Source organism: Trachypithecus francoisi, unplaced genomic scaffold (assembly GCF_009764315.1).
Source record: "Trachypithecus francoisi isolate TF-2019V2 unplaced genomic scaffold, Tfra_2.0 Lachesis_group10, whole genome shotgun sequence".
NCBI classification, from domain to species: Eukaryota; Metazoa; Chordata; class Mammalia; order Primates; family Cercopithecidae; genus Trachypithecus; species Trachypithecus francoisi.
Window position 1 is genome coordinate 274,638 of NW_022681455.1, and position 23,906 is coordinate 298,543.

The 23,906-nt window shown below is 45.4% G+C and overlaps 1 pseudogene; it reads right to left on the reverse strand.

The window, feature by feature from the left end:
- Window positions 1-21,963: 21,963 nt before the first annotated feature.
- On the reverse strand, window positions 21,964-23,361 carry LOC117088630 (annotated as a pseudogene).
- Between the last annotated feature and the right edge of the window lie 545 nt (window positions 23,362-23,906).

Sequence of the window (23,906 nt, forward strand, 5' to 3'; positions counted from 1 at the left end):
CTTGGCAGAGTGAGAGAGTAACAGCAATACCTCATAACAAAATAGAACAATTACGTGATTGTGGCCTTTCTCTTTTACCCTGTCTTCTCAAAACATCTTTTTGTACTATACTCACCCTTCTCGTGATGAACAAAGGCTGGAGTGGAACAGCAAGAGATTTCATCACACTAGTCAGGATGGCATGCAATTTAAATCTTATAGGTTGTTTCTGGAATATTCCATGTAATATTTTCAGACTCTGATTGACTGCCAGACAGGGAAACCCCTACTGAACAAGTTTCACTCTATTGTCTTTGGCCTGCATAATTTTAGATAAGAAATAATCTGCAACTCTATATATAATGTTTCTTCTTCTACAGCTGCCTTTTAAGATTTTTTTGTATATTTTTGCAAAATACTAGTTGGACTGTGTGTCATATGTGTGTGTGTGTCGTGTGTGTGTATAAATGAATTTATATTGCTTATGGTTCTTAGAGCCTCTCAGATCTGTGGTTTGTTGTATTTCATTAATTTTGGAAAATTTTCAGCTACTATCTCTTCAAATACCTTCACTTCATTTTGTCTCTCTTCTTCCAGAGGTCCAGATAAGGATATGTTCGACCGTTTGATATTGTTCCACATTTCTAGGATGCTGTGTTCAGTTCCTGCCATCCCGCCAACCCCTGACCTTCTCTTTTATTTCCTTTGGATAGTTTCTACTGACTTTTTTACTACATTATATCCATTCTGCTAAAAGCTCATTGAAGGAATTCTTTGTATTTGTGACTATTTTTATTTCTAACATTTCCATTCAACTCTTTTTCATTGTCTCCAACTTTCTGCTAAAATTTTCTACCTGTCCATACATGTTGTTCACTTTTTCCACTAGGTTCTTTCATAGATTAGTCATAGTTATTTCAAAGTCCTATCTGACACTTCTAACATTTGGTCATCTGTGTGTGTGGTCTGTTGATTGCTTGATTTCTTGAAAATGTTTTTTTTTCTTAAATCTTTATTGTGTCTCGATTTTTGATGGAATGGCACAGATATGATGTGTAGAAAAGAATTTACTTAGGTAAATAGCATATACATTTGGAAATATGCAGGCTCTTCATTAGGATGGAGGGTAGAGTCAACTAAGTCAGCAGTGGAGCTGGGTTTGTTTTTTGCTTTCATTACCTTTAGTGGCTGTAAGACCCTCTAGAAGTGGGCTTCTGCTGACTTGGCTCGGTGGGAGCCCGGGTGGTAGAGAGTCCCAAGCTCACCTTTCAGCAGTCTCTGCAGCCTCCTCCGCCGCGCAGAGGGGGCCTATATTTATGCTTGTTCCGCTCTCCTGAGTAGACTGATGTTGTTACTCAATGTTAGGCTCACATCAAGCCTCATATTAGTGATGCTGGGGACTTTTCAGTTCTCCAGGTCCAGCCTCAGTCTCAGGCAGGATCGATGCACCTGGGTCCTCAGAGTGGGGCCATTTAGTGCACTTTGCTCTCTCACTACTGCCTCTACTGACGTTCCAGGACCCGTCTTTATTAAGGATTTAGTTAACCCTTAGGATCACAGACTCTCAGAGCTGTTTTTAATAGTAGTTTCAGCTTTACTGAGGTATAATTGACATTTTAAAACTGCATATATTCAATATATCCAATGTGATGTTTTGATATACGTATATTGTGAAATGATTTCCACAATCAAGTTGGTTAACACATCCATCAGCTCACATGGTTACTTTTGTAGTGAGAATACTTAAGATCTACTCTCATAATGAATTTCGAGTATACAATTCACTATTGTTAACTACAGTCACCATGCTGTACATTAGGTCTCCAGAATTTCTCATAACTGCAATTTGTATCCTTTGACCAATATCTACCCCTTTCCTCCACCCAACCTCAACCCATGATAATCACCCTTCTACTCTGTTTCTGAGTTTGACTTTAAGATTCCACCTATCAGTGAACATGTGGAATTGATCTTTTTCTTCCTGAGCCTGGCTTGTTTCACTTGGCGTGACATCCTCAAGGTTAATCCATGTTGTTGCAAATGGTAGAATTTCCTTCTTTCTATGGCTGAATAGTATTCCATTGTGTAGACACACCACAATCTCCTTCCTCATTCACCCGTTGATGCACATGTGTGCTGTTTCCACGTCCTGGCTGTTGTGAATAGTGCTGTAGTCAATATGAGAGTTCAGGCACCACTTAAGAGATAGGAATCTATTTCCTTAGATAGATACACAGTAGTGGGATTGTCAGATCCAATGGTAGTTCTATTTTTAATTTTTTTAGGAACCTCTATACTGTTCTCCATAATGGCTAAAGCAATTTTCATTCCCACCGACAGTGTACAAAGGTTCCTGAAGAAGAACTCCAAGGTCCAACTGTTTACCCAAATTGTCTATTTGTCTGGCCTGTGTATTCATATCTCCCAGAGATAACGGGACTCTCCAACATTCAGGGCAGCCTATTTTATCTCTGGGCAGCTCTGATTGCCAGAAGATCTCTCTCACGTTAAGTTTCAATTGGTCCTTTCATAATTTTCACTCATTAAACCTATCTCTTTAGGCTAAATGTAAGTTTATATCATGTTCTAATGACAGCTCTTCGAATATTAGACGACAAATATTACTCACCTATATATTAATTTAAAAAGCTATTGAGTGTCAGTGTGCCAGATACTAGAATAAAAACCAGGGAATCAGAGATGGAAAAGGCATAGTCTTGCTTTCCTGGATCTCAAAGTCTAGTTGTAAAAGCACATGACTGCAATGCAATGTGGTAAGAGTAATGGCATACATTTTCAAAGAGCATTTTGGGAACACAACGAAAAGCATCTATTTGTGGAGACCAAAAAAAGGTAGCAATGGCTGTCTAAGAGAGCTGAAACTTACGGAGAGGTCAAATTAGTCACATATACCAGAGAGGAAGGACATTCCAGGCAATCAACATTCTTAGCAAAGGGCTGGAGGTGTGCATCATGGAAATCACAAAAATCCAGGTGTGGATTCTGGTACGTAAAGAAAGCAGTGGTGAAAACTAAAGCAGGCAAGGTAGCCGGGAAGCACATCCTGCAGGCCTCTGTCTGCTGTGTCCTGCATGCAGTCAGAGCATTGGAAGGTCTTGGTGGAAGAGTAGCACAGGGTGTGGGATCCAGTATCCAGATGTAGAAATGCAAATCACGCTGTGCTGTGGAGGTTGCGTTTGGGTCGGACAAGGGTGGTGGGAAGCAGGGAGGCCAGCTGGTAGGTTTTCCTGGTGGGAGAGGGCCAGGGCTTGCATTAGCCAGGGCAGTGATGATGAAGCAGTCGCCCATTGGACAGGTTGCTCCAGGGTGAAGTTGGTGATGGGTGGTGGTTGGCCAGGTGGAAGGTGTGAGGGAGAAGAACACAGGGGAACGGCTGGGTTTGTGGATTATGTGCTGGGTGGACAGCAGTGTACCCCTGACACAGGCAGCGTAGGGGAGCCCTGACTGAGGGGCAGGTGGTGAAATCTGCTTTGAACCCAACAACTTTGAGATCCAGAAATGACACCGGTGGTGCTTAGCAGGCAGCTGGGCAGGTGAATTTGAAGTTTGAGAGAAGAAAGGGTCAAGGCATCTTAGTGGCCACCCCACTGTACAGGCACAGCGAGTAGGGGGCGTAAACTGACGAGTGATTTCTGGGGGAAAGCCTGGCGATTGTCGGAACATTTTATGGGCTGTGTGGAGGAAGAGAAGGCTAAGAAGGAGATGGAAAGAGGAGGAGGAAGGCCTCAAAGGGAAACAGGAAGGTGTGCTTTCACTGAAGCCACGGGGCAAGAGGAATCTCAGGAAGCAGGAAAGCCATGGGCTTCATGTTGAAGATGTCAATAGCCTTGCTTGCCAGACCTCTTACTAAAATGCTGACCCACAGATAAAGTCTCACCACACCAGCAGCAAAGGCCTGCAGGGAACATAATGCCCAAGGCAAGGAGAACGTGGTGATGGCCCAGAGGCAGGAGTACGCGGGAGAGATACCTGCTCAGGCTTCCACTTTGCTTTCCAGGCAGAGGAGTGCTGCCACCCTCTCTAGCACACGTTTCCAGTCCCAGCGCCCAGGCAGGCAGACAGATTTCCCTCCTTCATGGGAGAGTCTGACACCTGTAGCCGCGTCTCAGCTCTTCCTCCTTCCTTTTCAGCATTTAGGAAAAGGGTCCACTCCTAGGAAACAGCCATGCAGAAAGGGGATGTGTGTGGGCTTTCACTTGTAGCAATTTTTTCCAAGAAAACAATGAGAGTGAATAGATATGAAGTACTAAGGAGTCCATTCATCACAAGGCTGTTCTCCAACAAGCAAATGGGCAACAATCGACATTCCCAAAGGTAGGCAAAGACCACGCCCTGAAACCCAGTGCAGCCACTAAACCAAAGGTAGGCGAAGGCCACGCCCTGAAACCCAGTGCAGCCACTAAACCAAAGGTAGGCGAAGGCCACGCCCTGAAACCCAGTGCAGCCACTACAATGAACGTCTTCATACTGTTAATAAGATGGTCATATTTTAAAGGTGGTTGCTACATGTTATGTATTATTAATTCCTTAATATAATCCACTTAATATATAAACACAGAAGAGTCTGGAAGGCTATACAGTAAAATGTTAATAGTGGTTGTCTCTAAAAATTCTTATAGTAGGACTATAAGAATTTTTTTTTTGGGGGGGCTTATCTCTATTTTAGCATTTTCTTCAACATTTACCAAAACTACTTGGGTTATGAAAAATGATTCAAAGGACCGATCAAAATGTCCAAAAGCCTCATTAGATAAGATCTGAAAAGGTGGATAAGATCCGGCAGCTGGAAGCCACTGGTCATCTTAGTGAGGAGACTCATTAGTGAGCAGGGGGTGGAATTCGGGGGATTTCGGGATTTCGAAACCAGTGGTAGGTGGTGACTGTGTGTGGGAAGTGTCTAATCCTTTTTATTTTTATTTACTTTATGTTTTAGTTTATTATTATTATTTTTTGAGATGGAGTTTCTCTCTTGTTGCCCAGTCTAGAGTGCAGTGGCACGACCTCGGCTCACTGCAACCTCCGCCTCCCGGGTTCAAGTGATCCTCCTGCCTCAGCCTCTGGAGTAGCTGGGACTACAGGCATGCGCCACCATGCCCAGCTAAGTTTTGTATTTTTAGTAGAGACGGGATTTCATCATGTTGGCCAGGCTGGTCATGAATGCCTGACCTCAGGAAATCCACCTGCCTCAGCCTCCCAAAGTGCTGGGATTACAGGTATGAGTCACCACACTCGGCCTCTAATCCTTTTTAAAACAAACTTAACTGAGGAGAGAATGGGCTAAACTCATCAGCGGCTGCGGTGGTCAAGCTGCCCCTAATGCTTGTGCACCCCTAAGGCTGGGTTTGGAGGCTGGCCGTTGTCTGAGAATAAAGAAGATGAAGATTGAGCCGTGGCCTGAAGACAGAGGTGAAGGCTGCCGTGGACACAGTGGGGAGTGTGCAGGAAGCAGGCAGGGACAGGGCTGGCCTGGACTTAAACATCCAGCTGGAAGCTGATGGGATCCAGGAATCCCAGGCAACATCCCAGCAGGAATCCATCCAATGGTACCCACAAACTCAGAGAAATTCAGCAATGGTTTAAAAAGGTGGCTGTTTACAGAGGTGAGAGAAGGGCCTGTGGAAACACAGGATGCAGCACGGGGGGCTGCAGGCTGCAGAGCCCCTCCCACCTGAGGGCCTGGAGGAGGAAAATCAAGGGCAGATCCCCATCCAGTGCAGAGGGTTACTGAAAGGACAGGTGGCCTTCCAACCAGGGGCACGGCTGCTCCCGCCACCTGCCCCCTCCTCTTTCTCCTTTCTCTGCCAGGTTCCTGTCGTTCACAGGCATCCAGGAGCCAGCCTGCTGGGTGCTGGTTCCTAGCACCCACTGTTGGGTGGTTTGCCAAGGCAGAGCTCAGAGCTCCCAAAGCCCGGTCTAGGACTGGGGACTGAAAACCAGGGTTGGTGATCTGGTATTGATGAGACCCAGGAATTTGGGTCAGACTCCATGTGCCCTGGACTTCCATGTGGTCTTCCATGTGGGGGCATGGGGCTGAGCCCGGCTGAAGGAATGTGAGCAGGAAGACCGTGTCCTGACCTGGCCCTCCCCAGGGAAGTCCTCCCGTGCAAGCCTCAGGTTTCCCATTTCCAGCTGAGGACTGGGTGGAGAGTGTGCCACAGGCTAGCCCGGTGTGGAGCCCTGGGAGGAAGGAGCTGCTACTGAAAGGAGAGCTTCCCAGGTGTGACCTGACCAGGAACACCACACCACGCTGGACTTCTATGGGAGCAGGTTATAAGCTTGTATTGTGTCAAAGTCACCACAATTTTCATGCTGATAGAATAGTTGGACTTTCCTTCAGAATGGCATTCTTCCTGGGTCAGGTGGAGGGGACAGTGAGGAAAGGGCCGGATCTGAGAAGCCCTGTTGGAAAGCATGGGCAGGATAGGAGGCTGGACAGGGAGGAGGTGCGGGATGGAGGCAAAATAATTCAAGAAGGTTTCAGGGTGAGTGGGGGATCTTTGAAGGAGAATGCTATTCATGGCAACAGGAAAATGAGGAGTGAAATGAATCTGGGGCTGAAGAGCTTGACTTTGTCATTTGAGGCCACCGCGTTCTGGCTGGCCATGGAGGTAGCAGGTGGCATTTGTAGATGAGACCGGAGGAGGTTAATTTGGTCTAACCTGTGTTCACTTGCTTCTTGAGGACAACGAGTTCAGCGAGGCACAAACGGTTCTCTGAGTCACAGGGACATGCCTGCCTGTGGTCAGGAGATGGTGGGAAGGAATCAGAATGACACTCGAGCCTGCGCCAGCAGTCAGGGACCCGCTAGACACGGTGCGGCCACATGCTGGCTGCGGACCAGTCCTCCATTTCTGACTACCAGGGCACTTCACATACGGGAGGCAGGCAATACGCGTTGTTGGAAAAAATGGATGATAAAAGGAATAGAAAAGAATCTGTTTCCTCAGAGGTTTTTTGAGGTATTCCCTCTGGTAAAATTCAGACTCAGGGCACAGGGGCCGTCGGTAACTGGGAAACACAGATCTCCTGTCCTCAAGCCCGGAGATCCATCCTGACCCTGGTCCCGCTGGAGACTGTCACACCAGGGACGGCACAGAAGGATGAGGACTCTGGGTGGGTTTAGTCACACAACTGACAGTGGCGAATGGGAACGGGGCACGCTCTTTTTGGCGAGGTTCCTAGAGCTAACTGGAGACCGGGCCAGCCAATGTGCAGCTCTGACGGCCACTCCAGCCACCTCCCGGCTCTCATGCCTCCTCCAGACCGTCTGTGGCAAGGGCAAGCGCTGTGCGGGTGTTACTGGAACTGCTGACAGGTCTAGAAAATGGCCTTCAGGTTCCTCCCCAACCATTTATTTTGAAATAATTTCAGACTTAGGGAAGAGTTGCAAAGTCAGTACAGAGAGTCCATATACCCCTTCACCTAGTTTCCCCAATGTTAACATTTTATAGAAACAGTACAATTAAGAAAACGATGACGTCAACACTACTAAAATACAGACTTTTATTCAGATCCGAATGAAATTAAAATGGAAGCGATTCTTGCGCCATTGGGAGGGAGCCAGGCATTATCACAGCGGCCGGCAAGAGTGTGTCGGGCACCGAGCCTTCCTTGGGGACCACGGCGGCTTTCAGCTCCTGAAACTCCAGCTGCAGCTAAGCAGGGCGGAGGGAGAAGCGGAGGGGCTTGGTCCACCACACGCAATGGAGCCTGTAGCCATTCAGGAAGGTTAGTGCAGGCACAGGGAGTGCCCACCAGACACCTCTGTCCCCACCCCTCGCTTGGGTCCCCGTGCCGAGGGTGAAAGTGCCAGCACACAGTTCTATTGTGGCTTCTTGTGGGAAGAGACCAGCTGCCTGATACAGAGAGAGATAATGGTTGTGGGACACTTTACAGTTTACAAACTTTTTCGCAAAATGACTAATGGGTGTCCGAATCCGAGCTTGGTAACCGCAGGTTGGTGACAGAGCTGGGAGGAGCCTTGGGATGCCTGGGTTCTGCTCCAACCGCAGAGGGGAGGACAGCAGCTTCTGTTTGTCCTACCTGGCCGGTGGATGTTCCAACTCCAAGCTCCAAGGCACCCTGCTCGTTGGTAAAACTCACATCTGAATAAATAGAAATGTGATGGTCTGCTCTTCACTGTGTCTTTCCATTAGAGTATTAGGTAGCTGTAATCCCAGCACTTTGGGAGGCCGATGGCGGCGGATCACCTGAGGTCAGGAGTTCGAGACCAGCCTGGCCAACACGGTGAAACCCCGTCTATTAAAAATGCAAAAATTAGGCAGGCATGGAAGTGCACGTCTGTAGTCCCAGCTACTAGGGAGGCTGAGGCAGGAGAATCACTTGAACCCAGAAGGCAGAGGTTGCTGTGAGCGGAGATCGCACCACTGCACTCCAGCCTGGGTGACAGAGCGAGACTCCGTCTCAAGAAAAAAAAAAAAGGAGTATCAGGTAGAAGGCAAGGAAATTGGAGGCTTTACATCCAGCTGAGCTGGAGCAGATCAGTCCAAAGAGAAGGAGAAATTTTGTTTTGAGCCAAGAAGGAGGGCTTAGGCCTGGTTTTAGAATGTAGAATTTTAGTTTCCTACATTGACCTAAGGCCACGTGCTTGGAGACACTGACTTGGACAGTTTCATAAATTCTGCAATGCTTAGGAAGTTCCGAATGCCTAGTGAGTATCTTCATGTTTTAAAATATCCAAAATTACTTGAGTTTCATTTGCAAGGTGAGTTACAAAGATATTGCCTATTTTTATAAATAAACAAAATTTTTTTTGGAATGAAAGCATTTATGGGATTTTCTTACAAATGAAAGGGTGTTGAGGGTTCCTGAAATGAAGTGTAACAGGGTCTCATTAGGGCCTGGCCTTGGTGAAGACTGCAGGGAGTCTCTCTCTCTCTCCCCCCCTCCTCTCTCTTTCCCTTCTCTCTCTCTCCTTCCTCTCTCTCTTTCCTTCTCTCCCTCTCTCTCTCCCTCCTCTCTCTCCCACCTCTCTCTCCCTCCTCTCTCTCCCACCTCTCTCTCCCTCCTCTCTCTCCCACCTCTCTCTCCCTCCTCTCTCTCCCTCCTCTCTCTCCCACCTCTCTCTGTCTCTCTCTCCGTCTCTGTCTCTCTCTCTCCCTGTCTCTTTGTCTCTGTCTCCCTCCTCTCTCTCTCTCCCTCCTCTCTCTCTCTCTGTCTCTGTCTCTCTCTCCCTGTCTCTGTCTCTTTGTCTCCATCTGTCTCCCTCCTCTCTCTCCCTCCTGTCTCTCTCCTTCTCTCTCCCTCCTCTCTCTCTCTCTCTCTGTCGTGTGAAGGTCACAACATGGCCTCTGTAGAGGCTTCTCTCACAGGATCTGCCAGTGGGACATGGACAATTTGGGGCCTGGGAGAGCAGTTGCATGGTGGCTCCCCTTATCAATAAGGGGATGTGCTTCCCAGGGGATGCCTGAAACCATGGAGAGTCCTAAAGCCAGTCGCTGTCAATCAGGACATGTGTCTGTTCATGTTTCCATCCATACATTTAATGCCTTCTCCTTCTTAACTGAGCACTTACCAGGCACTGTGGCCATAACTTTTGCAGTTTGAGATGAGATAGCAACACGAGCACAAATTTCCTTTTCCTTCATCACAGATTCATGAATAGATTTGTTTTTACTGTAGATCTTAGCAACTTCAGCTTACAAATTTTTTCTTTTGAGACAGGGTCTGGCTCTGTCGTCCAGGCTGGAGTGCACTGGAGCAATTAAGGCTCATTGCAGCCTTGACCTGTGGGCCTCAATCATCCTCCAGCCTCAACCCCTGTACCTGGGACTACAGGCACACCACCTTGCCTGGCTACTTTTTGTGTTTTTGGTAGAGACAGGGTTTTGCTGCGTTGCCCAGACTGGTCTCAAACTCCTGGGCTCAAGTGATCTGCCCACCTCAGCCTCCCAAAGCGCTCGGATTACAGTCGTGAGCCACTGTGCCTGGCAGCTTTTCATTATTTTTTTAGTCAAGAACATTCACCTTTTCACGTAAAGGAAGCACTTGATGGCTTCTCTCTGGCAGTCTGAATTGCCAGCATCACCACTCTTGCACCTTGGCACCATTATTACGGAAAATACAGGTTCCTTGAACACAAGCACGGCCACCTGGAGAATCGGCCTCACAAGGCACAGGGCTCCTCAGTGGCTAAGGGGCAGGGAGCACCTCCCTCGTGGATCCCCTGGGCAAAGCGATGAATCACATCCCAGTGCAAGATCTCATCACACTACTCAGAGCTGTGCACCATTTAAAACCCAGGAATTACGTATTTCTAGAATTTTCCACTAAATAGATTTGGACCATGGTTGAGCGTGGGTCACTGAAACCGTGGAAAGTGAAAGCAGGGATAAGGGGGACTGCTGCAGATGCATTTCCTCTGGGTGTCAAGCAGCACACCTCTCCCCCTGCCCCGCCGGGTGCCAAGGCTGGGCGGTGGCCTCCACATCGATGGGGGAGGGAGCAGCCAAACCACTCGCCTGTCCCTGTGGGGCAGCCAGCTCAAGGGCGGTGCACAGCCAGGGGCGGCCTTCCACTGCTGAGGTTTAACTGCACAGAGTCCTGCACACAAAGACAGGGCAGGTGATGCTTACTGAACCGTGATTTTTTTTTTTTTTTTTTGAGACGAAGTCTTGCTCTGTTGCCCAGGCTGGAGTGCAGTGGCCAGATCTCAGCTCACTGCAAGCTCTGCCTCCCGGGTTTACGCCATTCTCCTGCCTCAGCCTCCCGAGTAGCTGGGACTACAGGCACCCGCCACCTCGCCCGGCTAGATTTTTGCATTTTTTAGTAGAGACGGGGTTTCACCGTGTTAGCCAGGATGGTCTCGATCTCCTGACCTCGTGATTCGCCCGTCTCAGCCTCCCAAAGTGCTGGGATTACAGGCTTGAGCCACCGCGCCCGGCCCTGAACCATGATTTTTAACAACAGCATCTTAGCCCTGGTAGGAGAGCCCTGCGGGGGGTGGGAGAGCGGGAGTGGGGAGGGGTGGGAGAGCCCTGGGGGGGTGGGAGACTGCAGGGGGGAGGGGGGCTCGAGGCTGCAGGTGGGGCTTGCACACTCCCAGAGGCTGCCCCACCCCCAGCAATGGGGATGTCTGGGGTGCCAGTTCCGCAGTTGCTGCTTATAAAAAGGAAACTTTAGTGTATGGTATTTTCCTGAGTAGTGTGAAAAAAACCCCTGATAGCTTACACTAGAAAATCTCTTCCACACCTTAAAGAAATCCCTGAGGGTGGGGTGTGGGAGAGGGACATTCCCCTGCCTGATGCTTCCCTCCGCCTAGCCTGACAGATGCTTTGGTTATGTAGTTTCCAGTCACCGGCTGTGGCATTCTCTGCAACACCTCATTGTCCTGATTGTCCCCAGGCACACCTCTTAGCACCTCACTCACTGCCATGTGCTCAACAAGCCAGGCTTCAGCTCTGCCCACCTGCCTCCACGTCCTCCTCTTCAGTGAGCTGCGCTGTCCTCCTCCTCTTCAGTGAGCTGCGCTGTCCTCCTCCTCTTCAGTAAGCTGTGCTGTCCTCCTCTTCAGTGAGCTGCGCTGTCCTCCTCCTCTTCAGTGAGCTGCGCTGTCCTCCTCCTCTTCAGTGAGCTGCGCTGTCCTCCTCCTCTTCAGTGAGCTGTGCTGTCCCTGTCCCACCACGGGCCGTCTTTCCACCGTCAGGAGCCCGTCCTTGGTCCCATGCAGCAAGGCCCAGGCAGTGGGGTGGATGGTAGAGAATCGTCCTGCTCTCTGTAAAATCTACACCTGAAGCCTGGTTGGAGACACTTGGTTGCAGCCTTGGTCTAAGACTTGACCATGGAACTTAATAAAACAATTGAAGATCCTTGCACAGGAAGAAATCAAACCGCCAAGTCCTAGTGTCAGGATTCGCTGTCTTCCACACTCAAAGTCTCCTGTGTCCCAGCTCAACGCGGGAGTGCCGGGAGGCGACAAGCATGGGCCATGGCGCGGCTTTTCAGGGCCAATGTCGGGCAGGTGCTCAGACCTTCGGGGGGATTCTCTAAAGCAATGAGACTCCACTTCTCTGGGGTTCACACGTTGGCTCTGAGGGCATTGCTGAAAATTCAGTAAATAGATAAACTCTGAGACGGAGTGTTCTGATGCCCAGGTGGCAGAGTTCTCATCTACTCTGAGGATGTGTAATTCAGCAGAACTCTCATCTACTCTGAGGATGTGTAATTCACCTACATAAATGTAATGCTGCCACCCTGTTGCAGGAGTGCAGCCCAAATGCCACCTTGTTTCGAGCCTATGTACATCTCCAGGCAGCTTTAAAAACAAGGCCATTTTCTCTCACAGGCCCAATACCATCCCCACACCTACCAAAACTAACTTCTAAATCTCATCCAATACCCGGACCATATTTAGGAGACCTCTGAATATCTTCAAGATGATGTCTGCACAGTTGGTTTACCAACTATTGCATATTGAAATGAATTACATCAAGGGCAGAATTCATTTGGATGTGTATTTTTTTTTTTTTTTTAGATGGAGTCTCACTCTGTTGTCCAGGCTTGAGTGCAGGGCTCGATCTCAGCTCACTGCAACCTCTGCCTCCCAGGTTCAAGCGATTCTCCTGCCTCACCCTCCTGAGTAGTTGGAATTACAGGTGTGCACCACCACACTCAGCTAATTTTTTGTATTTTTAGTAGAGACAGGTTTCACTATGTTGGTCAGGCTGGTCTCGAACTCCTGACCTCAGATGATCTGCCTGCCTCGGCCTCTCAAAGTGCTGGGATTACAGGCGTGAGCCACCGCGTCTGGCTGGATGTGTAAGTTCTGATGTGAGTTTAAAACAAGACTCTCCACAAAAACCACTCCCTCTCTTTAGGGCAAGGCCCTGGCATTTCCAGTGCATAGGTGGGCATTTACTTAGCACTCTGGAGCAAGAAGCTGGTCCCAGGAGACCTTTCCTGAGAAGAGTGGCAGGAGCTGCGAGATTTCCTGAGGTCACACACTGTCTTCATCCCCACGACCAGAGGCGCTGGCACTGGGACTCGGTGCGTCTTGGTTTCCTTGCCTTCCTGCCACGAGCTCGTTTGTGATGATAAGTAACGCACTAAATGTCTCCTAACCTCAGCTTTCTCCTTGGTAAAGTCCAGATGTAAAAATATTAATTATGCTCCCTTCACAGGAACTCAACAATCTTATACACGAAGGTTCTTGGAAAAGCACCGCATTCTACGCCTGTGAGAGGCAATGTCAGGGTTAGCAGGAATGGTTAAATATAGGCACACTTGTGCAGACATGCAGGGCAGGAGTTGAGGACATCAGTGTGCATGATGATATCTGTTTTGTTATTGGCACAGCTGAATAATTAGCTTGTTATATAACAGCACATAGACATCACACCCCGGTGTCTCCGTGAATGCAGTATTTCTCTCAGCAATACTAGGCAGCATATGAAGATACAGGGGCAGCGGGTAGAGGAACTGGTGTGTAGGATTTCCTTCTAAAACCTCTAGGACACTGGGCTAAGTTTGAAGACATTTTCTAAATAGCAAACTGTGATGTATCCCTTTCCTTTTGCTTTTGGCCAGAGCCTCTGTGCTCCCAGCTCCCTCCTGCAGCCCTGTCGTCCATGATCTGCCCTCAGCCCTGTCCACCTCGTGATTCTGTCCTAATGTTGTCTCATCCACCCTCTCCTGGCTTCAGTTAACGTCTACAAGCCTGCTGTGGTTTCTTGCTGTCCTCACAGCCATGGGGGTCTCTGAGGAGCACACCCGGCACATCCAGTTTCTTCACACCCAAACAAGTCTCAGGGAGTGGGGAAAATAATCAAACTCATTCCAAACTTCTGTCAGTCTAGCTTTCTTTGGTTAAATGCTTCCCACCTCTTTTGTGATAATAGATTTGCCCATGGCAAGCAAGCTGAGGGCCGAGAACAGCCCTTTCACTGCTTGGTGCCTGCACCTCGGCTTGGCGTGGAGTGCGTGGGGCACCCCTTCTGTCTCCCCAGGGAGCCTGCACACCCCGCCGAGAGCAGAACTACATGCACTTCAGCTCCCCAGCCTCCTAGGCCTGGGACTCGCCCGCGCCACGGGGCTGCTCTCTGTTCCCACTGTGGAGTGCCGCAGACTTGAGCAGGTGCTTCTGCTGTGAGGGCTGCTTTGACAGTGGGCTCCCACTCAGGAGTCTGCTGTGCAGAACAGAGCTACCTCCAGGCACGGTGTGAGGGGGACGGGCGCTGAGCACCACCCTGCGTTCCAATCTGAGCTCTGTCTCTACCTAGTTACGTGACCTTGGGCATTACTTGGCCTGTTTACTGCCGTTTCCTCCTGTGTAAAATGGGGATAGTTATGCATATCTGAAAAGTTGTTGTGAGAGTAGCTGCTAATCCACGTAAACAAGGGACAGTGTCTGACAGTGCGTGCTCAGTGTTCTCACATGCCCACAGGCACCGTCACCCAGCCTGGGAAGCGCAGATGCTGAAACTATTAGCCGTGACACGCAAGCCTCGGTGCACCTGGGACCACCCAGAGTCAGGGATAGGTGCAGACTCCTGGGTCCCCACCCCAGGCTGGCTGTTACTTGACTGTGAGTCCAGCGGGTCACTGCAATGCACTGTAAGGCGGCAGAGCCACTCCTCAGACAAAATTAAGGATTATCCCCTACACACACACACACAACACACACACACACACACAACTAAAAGGCAAGGCAAAACGCAAGTCGTCAAGGCATTCTTCCGTCACCCTCTTCCTCGGCGAGCCTGTGGAGAAGCTGCAGGGAGGCTGGCTCTGCACAGGTGTGGGCAGGACGTGGGCGCTGGGCTCCCGCGCGGCGGGGACACCATCATTTGTGTGTCGGCAACCAGCAGCAGTTTTATTCTCCAATAGTGGCATTTTCCAAACATCTGATTAGGAACCTACATTTTCAAAACCTACTTGTCATTCAAAATGTCATCGTGGATAATATATAATCCATCAGCCTGTATACACAATGGGATTTCATATTCTGACTTGGTGTGTCAAACCTAGGATAATACACCTGAAAAATCTCTGTATCTTAGTGTGCCCACTCTCAAAATACTTTTGATCTTTTCTGATGAGGATGTGTGTAAGCGTGTGTGAGTGACTGACAGGACTCAGCGCTGGGGGAGGGCTGGCTCCGTGCTGTTTCCTGTGTGGTCGGGATCGCAGTGAGTGAGAACTGGTGACACCGCCAGAGGCTTTCTCTCTGGATGCTGCACATCCCGCCCATCCTCCAGCTGAGGTCCAGGTCCCCAGGCTGCTGTGTTTTATTATAGAAATACCTTAATTTTCAAAAGCGGGTATAGGCTTACTTGTCTCCCTCCGTCTTCCTAATGTTTCTTCTGTATCTCCTCTTTTTCTCCTTTGATAGGATGTGACTGGGAAAAAGAAACACAGAACCACAGGAACATCGGTGATCCACGCTTTCTCTAAAGGGGGCATCAAGGCTTCAAGAGTTAGAGGGGAAACAATGGGCAGGAGAGGAAAGAGGAAAGAAAAAAAGGGAGGATACAGTCACCTTGGGAAGCTCTGATTAGGGCCCCATAAATCCATGTGCTGCCTGTGAAAAGAAGGGGGCAGAGGAAGAGTCAACTATGCGTTCCCCTCCTGCTCGGCGAGTGTGCTTCTGACAAGAGACAGAGCGGAGGGGGCAGTCACGCACGCATTTGTCTCAGGTGAGGGAGAAATGATCTGTCCCGTCCCTGGGAAGGTTAAGCGGTGAATTCACGGTGTCAGGGTGAAATTCAACAGAACATTGTTTTGGGATAAAGACCTTGGGGCCCACAGGGAGGTACCTTGTGAGAAAATTGTGAGGGGGCCTCCTAGGGAGGTATGTGGCCTTCTATCTTTGCAGCTATCTACTTCGGGACAAAACAGGAGGCAGTTAAGCCAAGGTTAACTTTTCCCAGTGGCTTCATGAGTTTGGGGTCCCAAGATTTTGATTTTCTGTTCACGTGTTCTCAGAGAACCGGCTATTGGCCTTACTGATTTGACCATCTCCATTGCATCTTTGTGTTCTGTTTCATTGGTTTTTATTAGCTCTTTCCCTCTACCTTCTTTGAGTTCATTCTTTTTTTGAGTTTCATGCATAGCTCATGTTCAATCTCTTTTCCTCTTTAATACAGGCACTTAAACTCTCCACTTACCTTGATGTGTTTCTTTAGCTGCATCCCACATTTTGATATAAAATTTTTCATTACTGTTCAGATATCAGTTTCTCTAGGGTTTGTAATAATTTCTTTTTTGACCTGTGTGGCTTTCAGAAGTCTGTTTTAAAACGTCCAGATGTCAGCCAGGCATGGCTCGCACCTGTAATCCAGCCACTTTGGGAGGCTGAGGCAGGAGGATTGCTTGAAGCCAAGAGTTCAAGACCAGTCTGGGAAACACAGTGAGACTCCATTTCTACAACAAATAAAAAATAAAATAATTTCCAAACATATGCAGGGTTTTATAAGTTATCTTCTTGTTACTAATGTCTAATATAATTTTACTGTGGTCAGAGAATTCGATACTAATTTTTTATTTCTTGACACTTGTTTGTGGCTAGATTGTGGTCAATCTTCCAACTAAAGTCAGAAGGTTCTACAAATTTCTGCCAGATTAATTAATCTTGCTAACTGTGCTTTTCAAATTTTCTATACATTTGGTAATTGAGTGCTTAACCCATCAACATCGAGAAAAGTGTGTTAAAAATCGAGAAAAGTGTGTTAAAAATCTACTAGTATGATTATGGATTGCAAATCCCAATAATTAAAAAATTATATCTATTGAAGTTATTAATATATTATTATTTACTTTTTTTTCTTTTGGAGACGGAGTTTTGCTCTTTTTGCCCAAGCTGGAGTGCAATGGCATGATCTCGGCTCACTGCAACCTCTGCCTGCCGGGTTCAAGTGATTCTCCTGCCTCAGCCTCCCAAGTAGCTGGGACTACAAGCACCTGTCACCACACCTGGCTAATTGTTGTGTTTTTAATAGAGACAGGGTTTCAGCATGTCGGCCAGGTTGGTCTCGAACTCCTGACCTCAGGTGATCCTAATGCCTCAGCCTCTCAAAGTGCTGGGATTACAGGCTTGAGCCACCGCGCCCGACCTGAAGTTATTAATATATTATTAAATGTACCTAAGTTTAGAATCATTTTATCTTCCTGGCAAATTATTACTTCTATCATTACACAATAGCCTTAATATATTCCTAAATAAAATGTTGCCATAAGTATATTTTGTGTGATATCAACTTAGCACCATTAACTTTCTTTTCATGAATATTTCTCTAGCAAACATTTTTCTTGGTGGTGGGAGTAGGGTACGGCTGGCATTCTTTTGTTTTCAATTTTTGAGTCCTTTTATTTAGGATCCAGAAATAGCATGTATTTAGAAATACCATATAGATGAATTTTTCTGGGGGTGGGATCTAATCTGAGGATCTATTTTATCTGAAAACATTAGTTCATTGCTGTTATTGTGCTAATCCACTAGAAAATATTTTTACCCTCTTAGTTTGAATTTTCTATTCACTGTCCTTTCTGTGTGCTTCACCAATCCCCTTCCATTTTACTTACTCCTACTGATTTTTTATTTTAATTCCTCACCAATACACACTGCTTTGAAAGTTTTCTAGTCTACATCTATTCTTTTTTAAAAATAAAACACAGTATTTCATTTTAAAATAATTTGACATAAAAATGTTTAAAAAATAGAATGAAGAATTCCCATATTCCTTCTCCTCTCCCAGCTTCTCCAAATATTAATATCTCAAATAGCCGCAACACAATGATCGAAAGCAGGAAATTAACTTTGATATAATATTATGAGCTGACTTACAGATCTTATCAAAATTTCACCAGTTGGCTCACTGACGTCTTTTTTCTGGTTCAAGATCCAATCCAGGACCGCACGTTGCATTTAATTGTCATGTCTCCAATCTGGGGTATTTCCTCAAGTCTCTATCTTCTGTGACCTTGATAATTCTGAAGAGTATTGGTTGGGTATTTTGCAGAATGTGTCTCAATCTGTGTAATGTTTTTGGGATTAAATTCAAGTTATGGGCATCACTTCTCTGGTATTTTTGCCAAAAATGTAAGTTAACACTGCTTGTTCTAGAAGAGTGAAATACCAGCAAATTGGAGATGTCTCAGGTCCAATCTGCTTTTTCCTCCAGATACTAGGCTCACCACATCCTGTCCTCCTATTCAAACTTCCTAATTCATGGCAGGAGGAGACTTAGATCCAGGAGGCCTGACAGCTTCAAGAGGTAGTCCTAGACCGTGATGGCCACAGGTCAAGAGCAGACCTGTGACAGCTGCCGGGTGCAGCAGAGTGTGCCAACTCTCCAGAACTGGTCTGGAGAGCATCTCATTATGTCCAGCACTGCCTACAGCGAACAAGGGGCTTCTTTACTCCCTTTGAAGTGTAGGGTTTTAGTGTAGCGCTTCCTCCTGAACCTTAAAACCATTTTCTCAACTGTCACTTTAATAGTCCAAGTAACTTCAAGAAAGAAACCTGATTTAAAGACAGCTAAGGGGTAAATCAAGGATGGGCCCTAATGGCAGCCTTACCAGAACTTATTTTCATCAGGAAACAATTTGGCTTTGCTGAGTGTCTGATTAAGTCTTAAAAAATAATGCAGATGGCCAGGTATGGTGGCTCATACCTGTAATTCCAGCACTTTGGGAGGCCGAGGTGGATGGATCACGAGGTCAGGAGTTCGAGACCAGCCTGGACAACATGGTGAAACCCATCTCTACTAAAAATACAAAAATTAGCCGGGCGTGGTGGCACATGCCTGTAATCCCAGCTACTTGGGAGGCTGAGGCAGGAGAACTGCTTGAACTCAGGAAGCAAAGGTTGCAGTGAGCTGAGGTTGTGCCACCGCACTCCAGCCTGGGTGACAGAGCAAGACTTTGTCTCAAAAAAAAAAAAAAAAAAAAAGCAGACAACTCATGTGGGGAAAGAGACCCACAGAACAAGGACAATGATTATCCAAAGGCCTCAGGAGACAGTCAAACAGATAACAAGCTTGGGACCTGTAACTTCTGGTTTGCAGAGTCTGAAGCTCTTGCTTGATGCAGAACAACCCTGTTTCTGTGAGTTGTATCTGTGCCCATGGAATCCATTCCTCAAGTGTTAAAACAGAACGCAAAGTAATCGATGTTACAGATTGTGAAAACAGTTGGAGAAGTGATCACAGCCTTTAAGGCTTCATGTACTCAGCATGTTTACTGAGCAATGGCCAGAATATGCTTATTTTTAAAAATTCCACTATCACTTCTACTTCTACAAGCACCAATTTAGAGCACTTTGTGTATCATATAAGTCCAACCACCCTTATTACATATAAGGAAACAGATGCAGCCAAAGGCCACGTGACTTTGCCAGCACTGCACAGAGCTGATGACAACTGAAAGGAGAAACCAGAGCAGTGTCTTTTGATCTCATTTTCTCTATTGCTTATGCATTTTTCTATTTCCTTGACTTCTGCCCTTTCCTTTATGATTTCTTTCATTCTACTAACTTGGGGTGGGGATTGAATTTGTTCTTCTTTGTTAAGATCTTAAGATGGAACCTTAGATCACTGAATGTAGATCTGTTTTATTTTCTAACGTAAGCATAAAATATTACAAATCGTTTCCTCTAAGCACCCTATAGCTGCATCCCTCGGATTTTGATATGATTTATTTAACTTCATTCAGTTCAAATATTTTCTAATTTCTCTGGTGTTCTCCTTTGATTCTTGGGGTATTTGGAAGCGCACTGCTTAACTTCCAAATATTTAGGGCTTTTCTTGATATTTTATTGTTATTGATTTTCAGTTTAATTCCACTGTGGTCAGAGAACAAACTGCATAATTTGAAAATTTTAATTTTCTTTGAGATTTGTTTCATGACACAGCATATCAATCATTATTCAGATCTTCTATGTCTTTGATGATTTTCTTCATCTAGTTCTATCAACTAAGAGGAGCTTAAAACTTCCAATCTGAGAATGATGAAACTGCCTAGTTTTCCTTTAATCCTGTCAATTTTGTCTTACGTATTTTAATGATCTGCATGCTTTGTTATTACATACGTGATTGTTATATCTTTCTGAGTGACCATTTTATAGTTATGCAAAGTCCTTATCTGTTATGACGTTTTATCTTAAAATCTCCATTACCTTATATTGATATAGCAACTCCAGCCTCCTTTATGCTATTTGCATAGTGTATTTTTTTTCCATCCAGTTCCTTTCAACCTATCTGTGCCATTTTAAAATATAAAGTTCATCTCTTGTATACAGCATATAGTTGGGCCATGCTTCTTTATTCATCCTGACAACCTCTGCCTTTTAACTGAAATACTTAATCCATTAATGTTTAATGAAATTATTGCTATGGTTGTGTTTGGAAATATCATTCTGTTGTTTTCTATCTGTTCTCTGTTCTTCCTTTTATGCCTTTTTAAAATTACACGACTACTTTAAAAACAATTATAATTTTCTGATTGGCTTTTTAGCTCTACGCCTCCACATTATTGCTTAAGTGACTGTCCTGGGGACTACAACATAAATCCTTAACTTTTCAGTCCCTTTACATTTAATTTAATATATTACCACTGCATGTAAAATGTAGAAATCATGCAACAATATAGGTCCATTTCCCCCTTTCCCTTATTTTACATCTATATAGGCTATGAAAGCACAGGACGATGCTATACTACTTTAAACAGTCATATGTAAGTACCTCGTGCCAACCGACTGAGCGGCTGGAGCTCACAGTCATATATATTATCAAACCTTCAAGAAAAAAAAAGCAAAAAGAAACAATTCTGTATTTACCCATCGGTTTACCATCTCTAATGCTCTTCATTGCTTTCTGAGGATCTGCATTTCCATCAGATACCATTTCCTTTTCGTTTGAAGAACTTCGTTTAGCATTTCTTATAATGCAGGTCTGCTGACAACAAACTCTCTTAGTTTTCTTTTATCTAAAAATGTCTTTATTTAGCTGAAAGAGTACCTTCACTTAGAAGGGAAGAACTCTGGATTGACAGCTTTTTTCTTCCATCACTTTAAAGATGCCTATTTCACTCTCTGGCCTCCATAATTTCTGATTTTAAGCCAGAAGTTGAGTCCAGTGTTGTTCTCCTGTATATAGTAGGTGCTTGTTCAACTGCTGCTGACTAGACCTGTTTTTTAGCTTTGACTTAACAGTTTGTGGCAGTGTGGCATTTTTTGTCTTTATCTTTTTTTGCTGTTTGTTGAGCATCATGAATCTGTAAATTTGCATCTGCCATAAATTTGGGAAATCGCCAGCCATTATTTCTTCAAATATTTCTTCCTGCCTGATTCTCTCTTTGCTTGCCTTCTAGGACCATTATCCATGTGTTAAGACCATTTGATTATATTGAACAGGTCTCTGCAAAACTTGCCCAAACATTTCCCTCTCTATTCTTCACACTGAATAATATCCACTGATCTATCTTCAAGTTCCTCAGTTATCATCACTGTGCTATTTAAGCCCAGTCAGTAGTTTTCCTTTATTTCAGAAATTATATGTTTTGGTTCTAAATTTTTCATTTTAAAAATTGTTTCTATGTCTCTGCTATTTCCTATTAAATTGTTGCTAACATATTTTATTTTACTTCATTGTGGATAGTTATAAGTGCATTAAAACCTTTGTCTGATAATTCAAACGTTTAGATAATCTCAGGGTTGGACTCAATTGATTTTCTATTCTCTTGAAAATGTGTTCCATCTTCCTTGTTCTTCACACCTCAGGTAATTTTGGATTTTATCCTTGACATTATGAAGAACAAATTGTGGATAAACTGGATCCTGTTTTCTTTTCTTTTCTTTTTTTTTTATTTAGCAAGTAATTATCTGGTTTGGACTTGAACTGCAAACTCAGTTTTCTCCAGTGTTTCTTGAGTGATAGCTTTAATCTCAGTTAAAATCTTTGTCTTCGGCTTAAGTCGGCTTCATGCAAGTGTTCAGGGGCCAGCCAGTGATTTTTTTTTTTTAGTTTACTAAATGCCCTGTTTGTTCTGTGAACAAGGCTCAGAAAGGTATAGACAGAATTTGTAGGTTGAGAAATCTGTGTAGTTGTGACTTCACAACTATACTTCACAAAAGCAGTAATGACAGCAGCTTCTGAACACATTAACCTACCATTGTTTGGTTTAAAGTGAACACAGTGAGAATGGTTCCTAGCGGAATCTAAAAGTGATCATCATGGTTTGCTGCTCTAGTCTTTTTTTTTTTTTTTTTGCTGCTCTAGTCTTTAAGAACGAGTGGAGTCTTCACTTGAGCCACCACCTCCTTGCTGCTCAGGGCTTCAACAATCACAAGTGCAAATGTGAAGTGAAGCTGGTCCCAGGCCCCCAGTTCGTAAGAATCAGGCCATCCTTTTCTACATAATTCTCATAGTAGGTGTAATTACCTCCATTCATCATTTTTGTCTTCAGCAAGCAGTAACTTCAAAAGTAAAGTAACTTTACTTTCAAAAGCCTATGTCATGAGCCTACAGAGCAGTGGGACCTGCACAGAAGGCGGCTATCAGGCTCTTCCGGTTTTCCTGCTCCTTCAGTATCTCCTTCATGGCAGCAGACTCAGATAAAATCTGTGAATCCAGATTACCTCCTGGTAGAACGATCGTGTCATATGGTCCCTCTTTTTTTGCATCTTCAAGACTGGCATCAGGAGAAATGACAACATCATGGCTACACTGTACTGGGTCTTTCCCAGCCAGACCTACAACGATGACCTCAATCCCAGCTCACCTCATGACATCTACAGGGATGACTGTCTCCTCTGCTCCTTTAGCCAGGATGACCAGAGCTCTTTTGGAAGCCATTTTTATGATATGTTTTAAAGGCCCACACCAGGCTGCGATTTTGGCAGAATTGAAGGATTTCTTTTCTGGCTTTTTCTTTTCTAAAATCCTCCTTCTCTCTCCAGTAGCTGCAATTTCCTGGATACAATCTTTTGGTTTCTTGGAGCAGAGGGGCACAGAGGATTCAAAAAAATAATTCAAGAAAACTTCCCAGAATCGACAGATTTTAGACTCACCACCAGGAACAAAAGGTCATCACACCCAGAACATTAAGAGCTTTCAGAAAACTAAGAAAAGATAATTTATAGAGAGAAGCAGGTGAAGAGACACTGGAGGACAACAGCACAAAAGCCTCTGAATTCTGAGGAAAAATGATTTCCAACCTAGAATTCTATACTCAAGATGCTATCATTAAAGATTTTCTGCAGATAGTCAAAGTCTCAAAATATTTACCTCCAATATACTATTTTCTCAGGAAGCCACTACAGGGTGAGTTTTACCATGTGAGGGAGCAAACCAAAAAAGAAGACATGGAGTATAGAAGCAGCTGATCCAATCCAGGCAAAGGGAACTTCCAGGTTGGTGATTACAAAAGGAGACGCCAAGTATGAAGTCGACCCAGCAGGCATCCAGCCTAGACTAGGACAGGCTAGAAATCTGTAGGGAAGTTGTTCAAGAAGACAAACTTGGTAAAATGTCTATGTTTGAATATATTGCAAGGACATTTGAACTTGGATGGAGGACATTTTGAGATGTGTGAAAATGATTACAATACATAAAAAAACACAAAAAATACCGTAAGAAAAGAATATAGGGTATAGCTCGCTTAGAACTGCATGACGTCTACACAGGCCTCATAATGCGAGCACTGGATGCTGGTCTAATCAGAATGAACACACTGAAAAGACGGGTTAAGGGAGTATGTGTGTGGTAGAGAGGATGAAAGAGAAGAGAGCTGAATTTTCATATTCTATTGTAGGAAGACGATAGAGTTCAAAACCACAGAATTAAGAAGTGGCAATACAAACCTGTGAAGGTACCGACCACAAGGTAAATAGCAAAAGACTCAGAGCAGCTAGGAGAACGGAAGTGGATGGCGGCCAGGAGAACGGAAGTGGA